The sequence below is a fragment of the Tamandua tetradactyla genome, chromosome 9 (assembly GCF_023851605.1).
Source record: "Tamandua tetradactyla isolate mTamTet1 chromosome 9, mTamTet1.pri, whole genome shotgun sequence".
Classification (NCBI taxonomy): Eukaryota; Metazoa; Chordata; class Mammalia; order Pilosa; family Myrmecophagidae; genus Tamandua; species Tamandua tetradactyla.
In genome coordinates, this window is record NC_135335.1 from 34,064,991 (window position 1) to 34,083,356 (window position 18,366).

The 18,366-nt window shown below is 47.6% G+C and overlaps 1 pseudogene; it reads right to left on the reverse strand.

Moving 5' to 3' along the window:
* Positions 1-385: 385 nt before the first annotated feature.
* LOC143646034 (small ribosomal subunit protein eS1 pseudogene) lies at positions 386-1,183 on the reverse strand (annotated as a pseudogene).
* Between the last annotated feature and the right edge of the window lie 17,183 nt (positions 1,184-18,366).

An 18,366-nucleotide genomic window follows, 5' to 3' on the forward strand; every position in this document is an offset into this window, starting at 1 on the left:
AAAAGGAGCACTTCTACATGTATTTCCCAGTGACTGGAGGCCACTGAAATTCTGGATTTTACGTGTTCCTTCTTTGCTCACTTCCACGTCAGCACAACTTTCCCACTGCACCCCCAAACCCATGACCAGGTACCGGAAGCCTTCTGAATGCTTAGAGAAGAGAAGTATGTTCCTCCTGCACCCCAGGTCACCCCTTGGGGCATGAGTATTAATAGACCGGCACAGATCAGGTGGGGCTACCACAGGGCTGAAGCAGAAAGGAGGGCAGACCAGGGCAGATGGGGAGCTTACTATGATAGTGCAATGATGCCAAGTCCCTTCCCTTCTCTACTCCTTTTTTTTGGCTAATAAGACTTTTTATTTGTTACTTTTAAAAGTCTGAATTTTAAACAGATTCTTGGACTGGTGGCTCATATCTATCAGCTCGTTCCACTTCAGCACCTGTTTCATCTCCAGTTGGCTTTTCCAGAACTACTACCTTTGCTGGAAAGCTCCATGGGTTTTCCCAATGCAAACTTGGGCTTCTTCAGCATTTTTACTTTTCTAACAAGCACACCATGGAGAGGATAGATAGACAGGCAAGCCTTTTCTATGTCTTTACCAATGCTGTCTGGGATCAATTCATTGGCCACGTCCTTCAAGTGATTTGTCTGCACCTCTCGGGTCATAATTTCTGTCATTTTCTTCCAGATTTGATGGACCTGCTGGTGCTGAGTATAAGAGGTCTTCTGAATCTGATTGTTGCCTTTTTTTTTTTTTTTTTTTTTTGGTAAAACCAACACAGAATAGATGAAGCAAATAACCATCGGTAGTTTTGACATCAACATGAGCTTCAATCATGGTCTGCCATTTTTTGACCATGGAATACATTTTGTCATGGCTAAGGTCCGTGCCATGGATGTTGGTTAAACAGTTTTTGTCCTGCACATCCTCAGTAATTAGCTTGAATTTTCTAAATGCAACTTCATCACTCTGCAGATCAGCAAGGCTTACTTCAAAAACACGACGCGTAAGGCCAGCAGGTGTAATTTTGGTTCCTTGAGTCTTCGTAACTAGTGTTGTCCCACTATTTCTTCTATTTAACATTGCTGGTGCTTTCACATCACACCAATCTTTCTTAGAAAAGGGATCAACCACTTTCTTCTTGGCTCCTTTTTTGCCACCTTTTGTAAGGCACTTGTTCTTACCATGGTGCCATGCTGAGAGCCAAAAGGCTCTATTACCTTTGTTAAAAATAACAGCTATGCCATGAACCCTTTGAAATTGGATGCAAAATTAAACGGGGTTGCACTGAGGTGGGGCAAGCTCTAGGGTTTGAGTGTCTTAATCAGATTCCCAAACCAGCCTCTGACTTTGAAAGGCATGGAGTTGCTAATTTGTTGTTTAGTGCATACACTAAACAACTGTCCATTTTGTTTGGTGTGAGCGCATCTCTGGAGCCAGGGATCAGATCCTACCTCTGCAATGATCTTGAGTAAGGACATCACCTGAACCCCTTGCATAAATGGCAGCTGTTATTGTTTTTTTTCTTTTAACATGGGCAGGTACCGGGAATCAAACCCGGGTCTCCAGTATGGCAGGCGAGCACTCTGCCTGCTGAGCCACCGTGGCCCACCCCGCAGGTGTTATTGTCATCTCATTTCATTGCAGTGACCTGATATAGGAGGGGAGGAGCCCAAAGCAGAGAGGATGCTTTGGGCTGCAAATAACAGAGAATCCATATATGAGAGTGGTTTCAATGACAAGAGGTTTGTTATCTCACATCACAAGAAGTTCAGAAGAGGCCACTTCAGGGTTGGCTTCTGCATCTCGAGAATGTCCTCCAAATCTTAGTTTCCTTCCATCTTTCTGCTCTGCGTCTTCATAGCAAGCTGATAGAAATAGTGAGGATAGCATCCCAGAGGCACCCCTCGAGCCAGATGGTCCATCCAGGATTCCTCAGGGCTCACTGGTAGAAGTGAGGGGTGCAATGAGCATTTGAGGAATGAAGCTAAGGAATTCTTAGAACGAATCCTTGATCCTCTTCCTCAGCACCCCCTGCATCTTCAGATGGAATGCCAAATCAAGGGTGGAGTGTGCTTTCTTGGTCTCGACTTGGATTTGTCCGTGAGGCTTATTTTGGCCAATGGATGGAGCAGGAGTGATGAAGTGCCAGTCCCTTATGGGACCTGGCATGCTTTTACTTGCCTTCATGTACCTTTTCCACCACTGAGAGATGAAAACTCCAGCTAGCCCACTGAGCCAAAGAGATTAAGAGACTCGAGAAATAGAATGGACCCACACACCCACAGTGTACGGACAGCTGCCCCATCCACTGGAGTCAGAAGCAGATCACACAGCAGAAAGAACTCAGCCTAACCTTAATGCCGGTCAGCCCACAGACCCATGAGAATAAATGGTTATTGTTTTAAACCACTGAGTTTTGGATGGTTTGTTACGTGGTATTATTGTGGCACTGCTGACTGATACAAACTCCCAGGATAAGCCGATGTTCAGAGATTATAGTAATCCCATTAACTATTGTCAGGGACCATCTCTCAAAGTGGAAAGCAAAAGGGCAAGATACTTGCTCTCCTTCCTTCCTGGTGATGCCAGAGTCTGTGGCAGCATGATGACAACTATCAAGGACATGGCAGGTTCTCAGGAGCTGTTTCTCCACCAATGCTGTGGCCTGGAGAAAGGATTCCCTCACTGCATGGATGTGCAGGTGTGTGTGACCTCCTTCCCCAGGCCAGCCTCCCAGTAGGGCAGAAATGCACCCTTTCCACCCGAGTCTCCAAGGGAAGGTGCCTCCCTGCCCTCTGCCCCAGGGCCTATCTGCTGCCTGGATACCAGGCTTCCTGCCCAAGCAGCAATCAGCAACCAGCTGTGACCACCAGGGCTCCCAGGGCCCAGGCTGCTTGGCCAGGTGGTGCTGGAGCCAGGATTTGAACCCACGTCCCACCAGCCCAAAGCCTCTGTGGCTGCGACTGAAGCGAGCACGTGGCACCTGTTAGGCCCGCTTCTGCCCAACTGTTTTTGTGTGCTTTATTAGAAACAATCACTGACATTTATGGAGGGTTGGTTGAATTCCTACAACTGCCCTGAAGCCCTAGGCCATTTTTAGCCTTGTCAACAGTGTAGAAACTGGATGTCCAGTGAGGTAAAGTGCCATAGGGGACACTTGCTTTCCTTACCTACCTGGCATTCTACAGCCCTGTTTCTGAGAAGGAGTTATGTGTTGAATTGCATCCCCTACAAAGATATGTCCAAGCCCTATCCCCTGACCCTGTGAATTTGGAAATAGTCTCATTGAAGATCTGATTGGTGAAGATGAAGCCAAACTGGATGAAGGACGCCCCTAATCCCATATGACTGGTGTCCTCAAAAAAGGAGGGAATTTGGGGCGGTGCGACGGTGGCTCAGCAGGCAGAGTTCTTGCCTGCCATGCTGGAGACCCAGGTTCGATTCTCGGTGCCTGCCCATGCAAAAAGAAAAAGGAAAAGAAGATGAGGGAATTTGGATACAGAGACACAGTGGGCTAAGTGGAGTTTTTATCTCTTAGCGGTGGCAAAGGTACAGGAGGGTAAGTAAAAGTATTTGAGATCCCATAAGTGACTGGCACACTAGAGACAGATTGATATAGGGGAGCAGGCCAGGTGAGGATGGAGGCAGAGACTGAAGTGCACAGCTGCAAGCCAAGGGCATCCAGGAGGGCTGGCGACCACCAAACCTGGAAAAGCAAAGAAGAATTCTCCTCAATGCATTTCAGAGGGGAGACAGCCGGCACCTCGATTTCAGACTTCTAGCTTCCAGCACCGCGAGGCAACACATTTCTCTTTAAGCCACCCGATCTGTGGTACTTTGTTAGAGAATCTCGCCCCTTGGCAGTTGGGTCAAAGCTGTCAATCAGGGCATTGTGCTTTTCTCTGACTCAGAGTGGGGAATGTGGCCCAAACCTGGCGGACTGGTGGGCACTCTCTCCTGGAGCTTCTACCTGTGAGCCATGCAACTCTTACCCAGGCCATGACTGGGGCTGTTTCCCCTTGACGATTCTGTCTCCTGATCCTGGCTGCTGAGAGTCCTTTTGCTTTTGGGACTCCGAGAATTGCCTCATATCCTTCCTATAAACACACCCATACCCATAGCTTAGGCTGAAGGTAGCCGAGTCAGTTTCTGTTGCTTGCAAACCAGAACTCTAGCCAGCATGAGTGAGCTACCCAAGTTCACGCAGGTGACACCGGATTAGAAGTCAGATGCTCTGAAATCCAGAGTCCAAAGTCTTACTTAGCCACTGTCTGGGGTGAGATTTCTCAGGTGAAGGAGAAAAGGAATATCTTCTGGGGCCCAGGGACATTGCCCAAAGTGGCTGTAAAGTTTGCATCGTCCACCACATTAAGCCGTATTGTTTCTGTAAAATAGTAATGTCTTAAGATAATCTGAAGTTAATTTTCATTGCCTCCAGTCTCTGGGGTTTCAAAAATTCCACTGTCCAGCTCTCCTGGTGCCCAGTGTGAGATACTGTTCTAGATTGCAAGCTGCCAGAATGCGATATGCCAGAAATGGAATGGCTTTTTAAAAAGGAGGAATTTATTAAGTTGAAGGTTTGCAGTTCTAAGGCTGTGAAAATCTCCAAATGAAAGCAAGGCTATAAAAATGTCCAATCAAAGGCATCCAGGGAAAGATACCTTGGTTCGAGAAGGTTGATGATGTCCAGGGTTTCTCTCTCAGCTGGAAAGGCATATGGCAATGTCTGCCAGCTTTCTCTCCAGACCTCTTCAACAGCTTCCCCGGGGCTCTGTCCATTCTGTTGACTCTTGTGGCTCTAAAGCTTTTATCAAAATGGTTCCCTCTTAAAGGGCTCCAGTAAGCAACCCCACCTTGAATGGGTGGAGACACATCTCCCTGGAAACCATCTAATCAGAAGCTACCACCACAACTGGGTGGGTCACATCTCCATGGAAGTAATCAAAAAGCTCCCACCCAGCAATATTGAATGAAGATTAAAGGACATGGCTTTTCTGGGGGTACGGAATAGATTCAAACTGACCCAGATACCTTCACTGCTACCTCATGCTTTTCCTTGGAACTTCTCCCCACTGCTCTGGAGTCTTTGGCAGAGCCTGAGCCCGGAGGACCCTTTCCAGGGGTAAAGGTGGACAAGACTCCAGTATGACAGTGGCTTCTTTGAACCCCATCAGTCAGCTAGCCCAGTTTGGACCTTCTCACCAGCACCACCCCAAGCATTCATAAGGAATCAGAAAAGAAAAACATAACTTCCTCAGCATGCGGGCCATTGTTATTTAGTGCCACGGAGTGCACCACACGCTTCATATTTTGGGAAACACTGGTTCAGGTGGAAACAGAGGGGGAAAGGACCTTGTCCAGGCTCACACAGCACAGCAGGAGAAGAGAACCTGAAGCAGCCGTCTCCCACCCATGGCCTATGTCTTTCTCTGGTGCCTCGCTTTGTCTCTTTAAAGCATTTCAGACGCTTCCAGGCAATTCCTGATGATCTGGGGCCACATTTTAATCTCCAGCAGCCACTCCCCTTCCATCTGTCAGGTTTGGGCTTTCCTCACCCCACCCCCCACCTCCTACCCCCACAACACCCACTACAACCCACAGCGCCAGTTGGTGTGGGCTCCGCAAATGCAAACTCATTTAAATGTCAGCTGGAGCAACACAGAGCTAGAAAGGCAAACAGGTGACAAAAATAGATGTGACAATCACGGTATCCTAGACTGTCAGCAGGTGCTTCCAACCCCTTTTAACCCTCCCTGGGGCAGGTAGCCCTTGGAGAATCAAGATAACTACAAACCCTGGGAAAACTGATGTAGGCATGGCATGGCATTTTGCATATAATTTTGAAGGGGTCATAGGCCCATCCTACTTTGGATACCTGGTGTTTTCTATCGGCCTCATGACCGGGGGATTCCAGGGAAGATTGTGTCTTTAAAAAAAATCTTTCCAAGGCCAAGAATTTGGGGAACGACTGATTTCGATCATTTTTAAGGCTGTTTCCAGTTAATGAGCTGCGAAGAAAAACTCAACTCCATCCCAGAAACAGAGGTTCAGGGTTCACCTTTTGCGATCAGAAACCTCAACCCCTGACATATCTCTTCGGGAGGGTTAACCTTGGGAGAGGCCCTTCTCTCTGACTCCTTTGAAGAGGATCCAAGGTTGAATTTCAGCAGGAGAGGAGACAATCAGTCTCAGTTCCCAAGTCTCTCCACGCCAAGGCCAGTATCCCAACTTGCAGAATTCCAGGGGCGTCATTTAGGGAGAATACAAAAGCAGCCGCACCCTCTGGAATGTGCAACCACTCTAAGGTCCTGGTCAAGGGCCCGAGTGGGCGTAGCATACGTGCCTGGCCTTGGGCTGCCTCAGTTTCCCCACCATCTCGAAGGAAGATATTCAATCGATTGGAACTGAGACCAGACCCAGTCTCTGCTCCCTTTCTTTTCCGAGGATTTTTGCATATGTGAGTTCTTGGCACAGCCCCATTTGAAATCTGTTCTCGCGGATGCTTTGTTTCTCAGCAAGGATTTCGGTAAAAGATCGCCCTCCCCAGAAGGAAGTGGTGGGGTGGAAGCTGAACAATAGGGCTGCAGAGAGAGGACAGGAAGGGTGGTCGATGGATGAGAGGGGAGTAAGAAATGGTTGAAAACTGAGGACTGGAGGGATGCTTGCCTAAACGACATATCCACCTGCCCCTGGGGGCTGCCCCTGAAACAGGGCTGGGGAGCTCATGGCACCAGGCTGACCAGCGGCACAGAGCATGGAACTGAGAAGCTGGCTCCTGTGGCGAGCTGGACCAGGAAGTGGGAGGTCCCTGGTGTGGCCCCTCACCCCTTAGGTTTCCTGCACTGTATTTCTGCTGTAGAATTTGCTCCTCAGCCAGGAGTACTGGGATCTGAGTTGCCCCTGAGTGCAGGGTCTAAGGAGAAGAGCTGGTGGCCCCTACTTGGTTGACTCAGGCAAGCCATGTGGCCGCTGGCCTCAGTTTCCTATTCCGTGCCATGGGGATCATCCTCCTTGGCAGGACCACTTTGCAGTGTGGGTGGGAGTCATATGTGGGCAGTGGAGGTGGAGGGTCCATCCAGGGCCTGGGGGTGGCCTACGGTTCTCCTCCTTGGGGTGGCCTTCAGGCCCAGTAGATGCCCTCTTTGATGCAGGGGTTGCAGACTCAAAGGTGTCCAGGGCCCAGACAGACAATGAAAATGAACAATATTGCCGGACCATTCCTCGCATCATAAAAGGCAGAATAGTATAAAGACCGTGAGTTCAGACTGCCTGGGTCCAAACCTTGGCTCTGCCACTCACCAACCATAAACCTCCGAACCTCAGTTTCCCCTCTCTATATAAAGAGATTAATAAATGACAAGATCTATCATTGGCAAATAGCAGAGCATCTGTTCTCTTCTCCTGCATTACTAATCAATCAAGACATCTATTTTCTCCTTTTGCACCCATGGCAGATGTTGCAAATTGTTCAAGATATTCTTTCTCACTCAGCTTCAGAATCCTTCAGTGTGGCCTCTGCCAGAGCTCCAGGCATCAACTCTCAATAAGTAGGATTTGGCATTTGAGATGAAATCTTTTTGTCCTCTCTGTTATAATACCAGTATAGCAGATTCTGCACAAATGGCACTTGCCACTTAGTCTCTGCTTGTTGCAGGAATCCTTATCCATAACTCCCAACTTCTGCTTACTTACCTCCAGTGATGGGGAGCTCACTACTTTCCCATGCTGCCCATTCCAATGCTAGACACTTGTGGAAATTAAGATGGTCTCCTCAAATCTCCCCACCTGCATCTCCCATTTCCCTCAAACAGCCTGTAATTCTATGGCAAAAGGCCCTCTTCTTTCCTGGATTAGCCGTCATTATGGATTTAGGTGATTTATTTTTAGGCGATAAATTTGAACCTCCTGATGAGTAAAACCTAGCTTGCCTGTACTTGATCCCAAACTAGCTAAGCAGCTTTAGTATTTGATGGGCATGTTTGGGGGAGTGTGTGAGCATGTGTGTGTGTGTGCGTGTATGTTAGAATGTGTGGGTGAGGGGAAGAGACTGAGATGAAAGACGGAGAGGAGAGAGGGAGAGAAAAAGAGACAGAAAGAGGGATTGCATTTTGCATTTTAAAACCTCCTGAGACACCAGACCAATGTTACTCCTTACATAAGCCTAATAGCTTTTCCAGGGATTGGGGCTGCATTCATAGCCCCATCATTAGCTGATTAAGGCTGATTATTCCTAGGGAAGGGGGCAGTGAAGAGGGATGTGAAGTTACATAACCATTATTCATTTAGATGTCATCCACATTTCTAAATTTAGGAGCCAGGAGACTTAAAAGTGAGACCCCATGACATCTATGGGTGAAAGTCTCCCTGGTGACATGGAAGATGACCCCCAGGGATGAGTCTGGCGCTGGCACTGCGGGATCAACAATGCCATTCTGACCAAAAGGGGGGAAAGAAGTGTAACGAATAAGGTATCAGTGGCTGAGAGAGTTCAAATAGAGTCGAGAGGCTACCCTGGAGGTTACTCTTAAGCAAGCTTCAGTTAGACATTCCTACCTAACATAGCATGCCAACCCACAACCAAAACCATTCCAGCCAATCCTAAAGAATACCTAGGGCAATATATAAGATTCTACAAAGGTTCCATGCACTAGGGTAACATTCCAGAAACCTACAACCTCCAGATGGGTTCCTGGACCAGACAAGTCCTGAAACCCAGAGGGGCTAGCCTCTTCAGAACATCAGCTAGTTCCATCCCCCTATCCCATATTACTGACAGTCTCTTCCAATATGAAAAAGTTGGAATAGGCATAGCTCAAATATCCCTAAAGAGTGGGAGAAAGATCAAAGATGAGAGTGGAGTTATACAGAGAATGTAGGGTTTCACAAACGAGTATGATTGCTGAATCACTATATTGATATTTCTTCTAGTCTCCACTATCTTAGAGCAGCTAGAAGTAAAAACCTAAAATTGTGGAACTGTAACCCCTACCCAACTCTGAAATCTGTTCTACAACTAATTTTTGCACTGTGCTTCGAAATGTATTGCTTTTTTGTATATATGTTATTCTTCACAAAAAAGAAGAAAAAATTCTTCTAGCCTCCAGTGTTTTGGAGCAGCTAGAAGGAAAAACCTGAAATAGCGGCATGGCAACCCATAACAAACTCTGAAATCTGTTCCATAACTACTTACTGACGTGTACTTTGAAAATCATCACTTTTTCTTTCTTTGCTTTGTACATATGTTATTTAAGAATAAAAAAGCATTTTTTTTTTGAACAAGTGATTCTCCATTATTTGGACATGGTGCTGGCACATGGGGGGCAGACACGATCTGGTGGGTGTGGGGGCGCCAGCATGTGCAGGGTTGCTGTGGGGCTTTTTTCCCCAGGGAATAGTTGCGGGGTCCATCTCACAGTGCCTGGAGAGCGTGGTGGGAACGAGCCAGTGCTGCCCAGGACATTTCACACCCGGGAACGGGTGGATTTGCAAGAAGGGCGAGGCAGGGTGGATGGCATGGCGATGAGGGGGTGATCTGAGCTCCACGTCCCCATGAGGCTGGCAGCTCTGGGAAAACCTGGGCAGCCGTGGTCACTCTTGGGGTACAGCATGTGTCCCTGTCTGCAGCCTGGCCTTGGCCACTTCCAAATGGATTTCCTTTCCGCGGGTGCTCCCAGCTCAGCTGGCAGGGGGACGTCTTGCCACGAAAGTCAGGTTGAACACTGAACAAGGCCACCACCTCCAAGCGGGCACTGCTCCCGTGGAAGATATAAGAGGTTCACAGAGGCATGAAGATGAATTTTTCTGCAGGTAGCAGACAAAGGGATGTTCTAACAAAATCATTATTCCAATACTTTTCTGGCAGACGGAAGTCAAGTGTCTTGAGCAAATGGACCTTTTATTCTGAATTGCACAAAGATGCCAGACGGGCTGGAGGCCACCTCTCTCTAACTTCCACTGGGGGCTGGCTGGATCCAACTCTGAGTTTTGCAGCACAGTGAGCCTGATGGGAGAGAAGCTGCTAAAGGCCGAGGAAGAGTAGCCACAGAGCTGTGACTAGTCACACACGGTCTTAGAAACATCTATCAGGCCACGGCAAGGAGGCATATAAGGGAGGCACTTTACAATGTATGAGAAAAGGTGCGCTTACAGCACATTATCAACCGTAAAGAATCTGCAAGTGCTTCAGGAAATGCAATAAAGTTGTGTTACGGTAAAACATGAGCCAGACTGGGACTTAGCCACTTTCTAGCTCCGTGACGGAGGATGAGTCATTTCACCTTTCTGGGCCTAGGGTGGATTTTCTACGTTAAGAAATCAAGTGGAGAAATGGCTCTGAAAGGCCCTGTTCCAGAGCCTGGTTCATGGCAGGTGCTCTATAAACGCTTGACTTTTCTCTCCAGGCTCCTTTTAAAGTCTCCAGGCAGTCTGGACACAAGGGAAAGTGACATTTTCTTTGAAGCTCTGTGTATTCAGAGCAAAATTCAAATTCCTTCCTCTGGCTAAGAAAAAGAATCCTGTGGGTCTGCCTCCCTGCCCATCAGCCTGAGATTTTTTTCCCCTGCCACACTCCTCCAGCTCGCTCTGCTCTTTGCTATTCCTTGAACATGCCAGGTCCCTCCCCGCCTCAGGGCCTTTGCACTTGCCGCCCTTCACCTGCCAGGGACCAGCTCCTTAGGTCTCAGCACGAATGTCACCTGTTTCATGTCAAGCAGTCCCTGGCGTTTCCTACTGTCTTACCTTATTTTACTTTTCTGCACATCCCTATCACTTTATTCCCACACTTCATTTCTTTGTTTACTTGCTTATTGTCTATCTCCACCATCAAAATCTAAGGTTCCTGAAGGCAGAGATTTGTGTCCATCCTGTTCACTGCAGTATCTCAAACCATAGGTGCCTAATAAATGCTTGTTCCTGAAAAACGGCATTAATGAAGAGAACGAAGAGAAGTCATCTTCTTGCAAGTTTACGGAGCTCTCTCTCTCTCTCTCTGCCTCATCTGCCTCCACCTCTCTCCCTCCGCATCCTCTCTCTTCTTCCTCTTGGTCCCTCTTCGTCCACGCCCACGTTTCTCTTCTTCTCTGCAAGATGACTTTCTGATCTCTTTCTTGCTTCCTTGGCTCACTCTACAGAGAGCGTAAACAGTTTGTTCTTTTTGTTTCCAAGGGTTGGGTGGCTTTAACCTTCCATCTTTTTATCTTTTTGAATCTCTGATTGCCTGAGTCCTCTTTGGCCCCTTGGGGTGGGAGGGGATGGGCTCTGAAGCCAGCGGTGGAAGCTGGAACGTGCTTCATCCAAGGGGAGAATGAATTAGCCACTTCCTTGCTTTGTTCCCAGCTCCAGCCTCTGGGGAGACAAGTGCACCCAGCTGCTGCTCCAGACAGGTTTACTCTTCTTCTTCTTTTTTTTTTTTTTCTTTTTTCTCTTCTTTTATTTTTCTTTTTTCTTCTTTTATTTTTTGCATGGGCAGGCACTGGGAATCAAACTCAGGTCTCTGGCGTGGCGGGCGAGAACTCTACCTGCTGAGCCACCGTGGCCCACCCTATTCTTCTTTTTAAAGCCAGGTTTAAACAAATCCTCGATGTGGCTGGCTCTTATAAATTAGTTTGGCTTATGCTCAAGGCTAGGTGGATTAAGGAATTTGAGTGGTACTTTACATGTTTGCAAAGTTCTTTCACAATCCCTTCCTTCATTCAGCAGATGTTTACTAAGCACCTACTACGTGCTGGACACAGTTCTAAGTGCTTTGCATATAATAATCTATCAGGTAGAAACTATTATTATCACTTTCCCCATTTTACAGACAAGGAACCTAAAAGGCCTGGAGATGGATTTACCATAAAGCTCAGAAAACTTGAGCTTCAGAGTTTCTCACATGCCCAGGCTCCTTCCATGAATTCCAGGAGGCGTCCCAGCGTCATGTTCACATAGTCATGTATGTAAAATTTGCAAAAGCCATATCTTTTACCTGCAGGCAGTTCGAAGTGCTGTTTCCTTCCATCATGAATTCCATCCATCTCTCTTTCTGTTGCGATGAATAGCATCGGCGTGATTCTGGGCATTGTGGGAATCCAGAGGAGAGAAAGCTGAGTTGGGCGAACATTTCATTTGGGTTAGCTGAGATGGATTTCTGTGGTTCAGAGTGGCGTAGTGTAAAGTCACTGCCGCCTGGTTTCAAAGGTGCTGGCCCTGAGTTCACAACACCATCTGAATATGTTCTACGCCTCCCGGCGGAGAAAGTGTATGGAAGGGAAAGGAAAAACAGTCTGAAAAGAACGGGCCAGAAGCCATTCTACAGGAAATTCTTCCAGCCCTCATCAGGCATGTAAAATTGTAAATAGAGGACGCACCTCTCAGCACGGTCAGTGTCAGGGCCACACCCACATTCTCTCCTGGCAAGAATAATCTTGGCAATGCAGAGTGTACAATTCAGAACACATGGCAGTTTTTTCTTTTGCAGAGAGATCATACAAAATGAAATTGACTAGAATATCTGAGTTTATAAGGGCACAAACCTATAGCTGTACTAAAGCAAAGAAAACTCTATGACAGGTCATATATGAAAAATCTTGATAGAAATGTTCTAAGAAATGATCATGGTGATGAATCTACAACTATGTGATGATATTGTGAGCCGTTGATTGTACACGAGGTATGGAATGTTCTTATGTTAAGAATGTTTGTGCTTGTATGTTGTTTCATCAATAACAATATTAAAAAAAAACTTGATAGAAGTCTTTACAAACTTGGCAATTTTGTAAAGAGATCGATTTATCTGTCTGGCTATCTATCTCTCCTTTATCAATCTATGAAACATTTCCAATTACAGGATGGAAGATGAAGCTGGAAGACACTTTTCTAAACAGTTATAATAATAATAATTTTATTCAATAAGAAGAAAGATGGAATTATCCTTTTTCCTCCTTAAACTTTTCATTTTGAAATGATTTCAAACTTACAGGTCAATTGCAAAAATAATAACGCGAAACCCATACAGAGAACTCCAATCTACCCATCTCCCAGATACCCAGATCCAGGAATTTTAACATTTTACCACGTTTACTGTATCGTTTTATCTATCAACCCACTTTCTGAGCACTTGAAGGTAGGCTGTACATATCACATTCCTAGAACACAATACTGTCATGTACATTTCTTGAGAACAACCATATTCACTCATCCCTTAATAAAAGTCAGGTGCTAGTTTTCTGGATTTTGTGGTATTTGTAGCATTTGGCAACTTTCTAAAATTTTTAATTTTCCATGATGCCTTTCCTCATTCTAAATTTTGTATTCTTTTTCTTATATCCCTCTCACCTCTCTAACTGGATAAGCTTTGGGCTCCACCTCTGAGCTGTCTCAGGCCATATGACCAGGAGAAAACAGTTTCTACACACAGACACAAGCAGTTACAATGCATATTTGTGTTTTTCTACCCTTTTAATACAAAAGGTGGCTTACAGCAACCACGCTGGCACAGGTGCCAGCACATGGCAGGACAGGGTGCAAACAAAGAGGCTACTGCAAAGGTCCGGGCACAAGGGACTGGGGATGAGAAGCGGTTGGACTTGGGATGGGTTAAATGGGTTATAAAGATAAGAATCAAGAGGAGTTGCTGGCACACTGGATGCGGGGTGGGGAGGAGGATGGTGCGAAGAGAAAGAAAGGTGGGCTTAAGGTCTGCCTTGGCCATTCTGATGATCTCCTTAGGGAAGCTAGGTTTTGGGGAACCCTGCCTTGGGAGGAAGAGTAGAAACGCCTCTCAGCGGCTGGCCTGGGATGCATCTGCAGCACCCACCCACGCCCGCTGCCGCCCCCGGGCCCTGGTCCACCCAGGGCAGCGCGAACGCTGGGGAAGCCAGCCCCGGCGGCTCCGGCGCCAGCGGCCCGCCGCAGCCTGCCCTGACCCTCGGCAGGCGGCCTGGCGTGGGCGGACACGTGCGGCCCCTCCCGGTGTCCTCTCCACGTGTAGCCCCGCGTGCGCTCCCGGTGGACCCTTCCCTCCCCGGCCCCGCGGCCCGGCGGAAGCGGGTGGGGGGTGGGGGGGCCTGTTGCCAGCTCCGAGGAGGAGCAGACGCTTGCAGACTCGGGATGGAGGTGGGGCGCGCGGGTTGGAGCCCCGGGCTCGCATCCCACGTCCGCTGGCGGCTAACAGCTGTGTGGCCCCGGGCAAGCTGCTTGACTTCTCTGAGCCTCGGTTTCCCGGGCAGGCAGGTGAGCACCTTGCTTCCTGGAGGGGCTCGTGCTGGCTTGCTGAGCTCTTTTCCAGGGCTAAGAGGATAGTAACACCACAATAATAATAATGACAAATGGTCACTGAGTGCTCAGTCTATTAACATGTTTAACCCTCCCAGCCATCCCTTAACAGTTCCCATTTTACAGATCAGGAAATGAAGGCAGAGAGAGGTCATGATAACGGTATGGTTATTCTAGTCTTACTAATAGTAGGCAGTGGCTGTTATCAATAGAAATGACAATAATAGGGCCATGGCTTCCTGAGACCTGGCTGTATACAAGCAACTGACAGCACTTAGGATCACGCTGAAATCTTACATCCATGAATGAGGCATGATTCATACAGACCCCATACTATAGGTGAAGGAGGTGAAGTCTCAGGGAGATGAAGTTGTTTGCCCGATGTGACTCAGGTGGATCAAGTGGCAGAAGCAAGATTTGAACCCAGGACTCTCTGAGCCAACTCTTAGCCAGGATCACTTCTGGTTGTTCCTGAAGGGCTCTTGCTTATGATTTGACATCTCCTCACCCAATCCTTCCAAGACTGGCAGGGCAGTTATATGGTCCTTGCTTGTGACCACTATGGGGTGGAGGGTGGGGTGGAGGGAAGGGATAATTCTAGCTTTCAGTCTCAGCCAGGGAAGTGGCTGCTGCACCCAAGGGCACTCAGCTAGGAAAGGGTGGGGCAGGACTGAAAGCTAGCTCTGGACCCCACTTGCTTACCATACCCTGGCTTGAGCCTGCTATCTGCCTCTGGGTTCAGAGAAAGAAGCCAAGAAAAAGCCATTTCTTGTGAATTTCCCTCCTCTTATAGAGTCACATGGTCCAGTCTGGTAGGAAACACATCTTTCCAAGCTTGCCGTCTCCCCTGGGGTCTGCCAGCTTTGCCCCTCATGAACTCTGGAAGCTGGACTAAGAGATTCCAAAGGAGGGCTGGACCATCTCAGAAGGGTGGGCGCCTTGCCTGCCCGTCCAGCCTTGGCCCCTAGCCCACCCTGGGAAACCCTTGCATAGCCCTCCCACCCCTACCCCATGCCAGGCAGATCCCTGGCCCCAGCCCCAGCCTGGGGAACCATTGGGGCTTGTCAGAAATCTGGATCATCAGAACCTGATGAGCCAGAGAGGGTGGCGAGTCATGAAAGGTTACACAGCAACAGAGGGACGGAGGCCACAGTCTGCCACCAGATAGCGCCCTGAAGCTGGTTGTGAAGGCTTGGAGAATTACCTACCCTCTCTGTGCTCTCTCTGACCCACAGTGTCGGGCTGCTGGGACAGGCATTGAGGGTCAGTGTGGGTCACCAGGGGCAGCCCAGGGGAGCTCCACGGGCCTCCTGGTCCAGGGCTGGTTGGCTGGGAGTCTTCTGCAGACAGATGCTCTCGCCACTGTGACCTTCACCTGGGTGACCCCCTCCCTGCTGAGCTTGTAAGGCAGCGGCACTGTCTTCATACCAGAAGGGCACTGTGCCGAGAAATTCTGGATGTGGAAGAGGCTGGCTGGTTGGGACAGAGAGCCATGCCAGGCGAGAAAGGCATGTGGACATTTGTCAGCCTGGCTGGTGCCAGCACCCAGTGGGGCAGTGACAGAAAGACCTGGAACTCACACCCAGGCCTTCTGCCTCCTACCAGAGAGCTCTTTTGACACCAATGCCCCACTGAATGACAGAGCCTCTGAGCCTCAGTAGCTCCCTCTGTATAATGGACACACAGACCCTGTGTGCTGGTATGAAAGGATGTATGCCCCCTAGAAAAACCATGTTTTAATCTAAATCTCATTTCGTAAAGGTTGAATAATCCCTATCCAATACAGTATGTTTGAAACTGTAATCAGATCATCTCCCTGGAGATGTGATAATCAAGAATGGTTGTTAAGCTGAATTAGGTGACGACATGTCTCTACCCATTTGGGTGGGTCTTGTTTCTGAAGTCCTATAAAAGAGGAAACATTTTGGAGAATGAAAGAGATTCAGAGAGAGCAGAGAATGCTGCAGCACCACGAAGCAGAGAGTCCGCCAGCCAGCAACCTTTGGAGATGAAGAAGGAAAATGCCTCCCAGGGAGCTTCATAAAAACTCGAAGCCAGGAGAAGAAGCTAGCAGATGATGCCGTGCTCACCATGTGCCCTTCCAGATGAGAGAGGAACCCTGAGTGTGTTCACCATGTGCCTTTCCAGAGAGAGAAACTTTGACAGTGTTTGTCATGTGCCCTTCCATTTGAGAAAGAAACCCTGAATTTCATCAACCTTCTTGAACCAAGGTATCTTTTCGTGGATGCCTTAGATTGGACATTTCTATAGACTTGCTTTAATTGGGACATTTTCTTGGCCTTAGAACTGTAAACTATCAACTTATTAAATTCCCCTTTTTAAAAGCCATTTCGTTTCTGGTATATTGCATTCTGCAGCTAGCAAACTAGAACACCCTGTGTGAGCCTTAATTGGTTTTTGTTTTTTTTTTACACTTTATTTCTCCATTTTCAGAATGGAGATGTCTTTACTGGGTTTTTTTGCTGATTTAAAAATCATGCATGGGGACAATGTGATGGTGGCTCAGTGGCAGAATTCTTGCCTGCCATGCCGGAGACCAGGATTCGATTCCCAGTGCCTGCCCCAAAAAGAAAAAGACAAAAAAAATACCTAAGTGTGCACGGGTGGTTCAGTGGTAGAATGCTTGCTTTTCATGCAGGAGACCTGGGTTTGATTCCCAGCCCAGGCGCTACCACCCCAAAAAAGCATGCATGGGAAAAACAAAAAAGAAAAGAAAATCACGCATGGAAGTTCCTTCTAATTTTTTAATATTTATTTTTCATCATTATATATACATTCACTTTTTCATATATACATAACAAAATTTTCCATTTTAACCATTTGGAAATCCCTGCTTAATCATACCTTCCCAATCCTGATAACTCTTACTAAGTGGCGCATGTGTTTCTGTGTTTCCGTGCCTTTCATGTCTGTGGGAAGCACACATGGCCCCATGTTTACGTGGATCGTGTTTATGAAGGAGCCAGTACCTTGGTGAGTAACTACTATGTGCCTGACCCCACATTTAATCCTTACAGCAGCTCTATGAGGTGGTCACAGTTTTTAGGTCTATTTTGCAGATGAGAACACTGAGGCTCAGAGAGGTGAAGTGCCTTACCCTAAGTCCCTGAGAGAGGAAGTGTCAGAGCCGGGATTCAAGCCCCAACTTGGGGCTCTGAACTTAGAAAAGCAAAAGGCATCTTGTGTGAGGATGTCTCTTCTTACTTCCTGACCTTGGGGACAGAGACTCTGAGTCAGCATGGGAGGGACTTGAAAGGGTTGGCCTGGTGCTGGACCCTTTAGTGAGGGGAAAGATCCAGAAGTCTTCAGACACGGTAGCTAGAAGACCCAAAAGCCTAAGCCTGGGTCGGGGGTGGGGAGTGATAAATTACACACCCATTTAGAGGGACGCGCTGTCACACACTTATATACATGTTCCAAACCTCTTGGCAACACCAAAGCTCTGTCCCGTCCATCGTTCCATCAGGGCTTCTCCTACAGCTGCCCATGCTGTGCGCTGCACAGTTGCAAGGGGCACCAGCCACTCGGGCTACCATGTGTTGAGTCGTGTAACATGGTGGCCCTGCTCAAGATAACCTTGGACTAAGAATTGTCCTGTTTTGTGGTTGGGGGAAACTGAGACGCTGAGACAATCAGTGACTTACCCAGGGTCAAACAGTGAGTCAGTGGCCTAAACAAAAAAAACTACTGCTTAACTCCCCTCCCTGACCTATACCACAAAGAATTCTTTGCTTTTAAAACTTTGATTTTTAGTTAAGTTTTTCAACTTTCATTTATGTATATTTATGAAATAGTTCCACTTTCACGTCATACAAAACTTTATGGGTACGACAGGGTGTAAAGAGAGAGTCAGTCCCCCTCCCATCCCTGTCCCGTCTCCATCCCATAGGAAGCCACAACTGCCACAATTTTGTCTATCCTTCCAGAGCTATTTTTTACACAAATGGAAGAATCTAATACTGTACCACACCTCTCCGTTTCACTTTATGTGTCTTGGAATATATCAAAATATTTCAGGCTGTCTGATTTCTTTCTTTATCTGCACCATGTGGAGACTCAGAGAGCTATTTAAGCAGAACCCAGTGT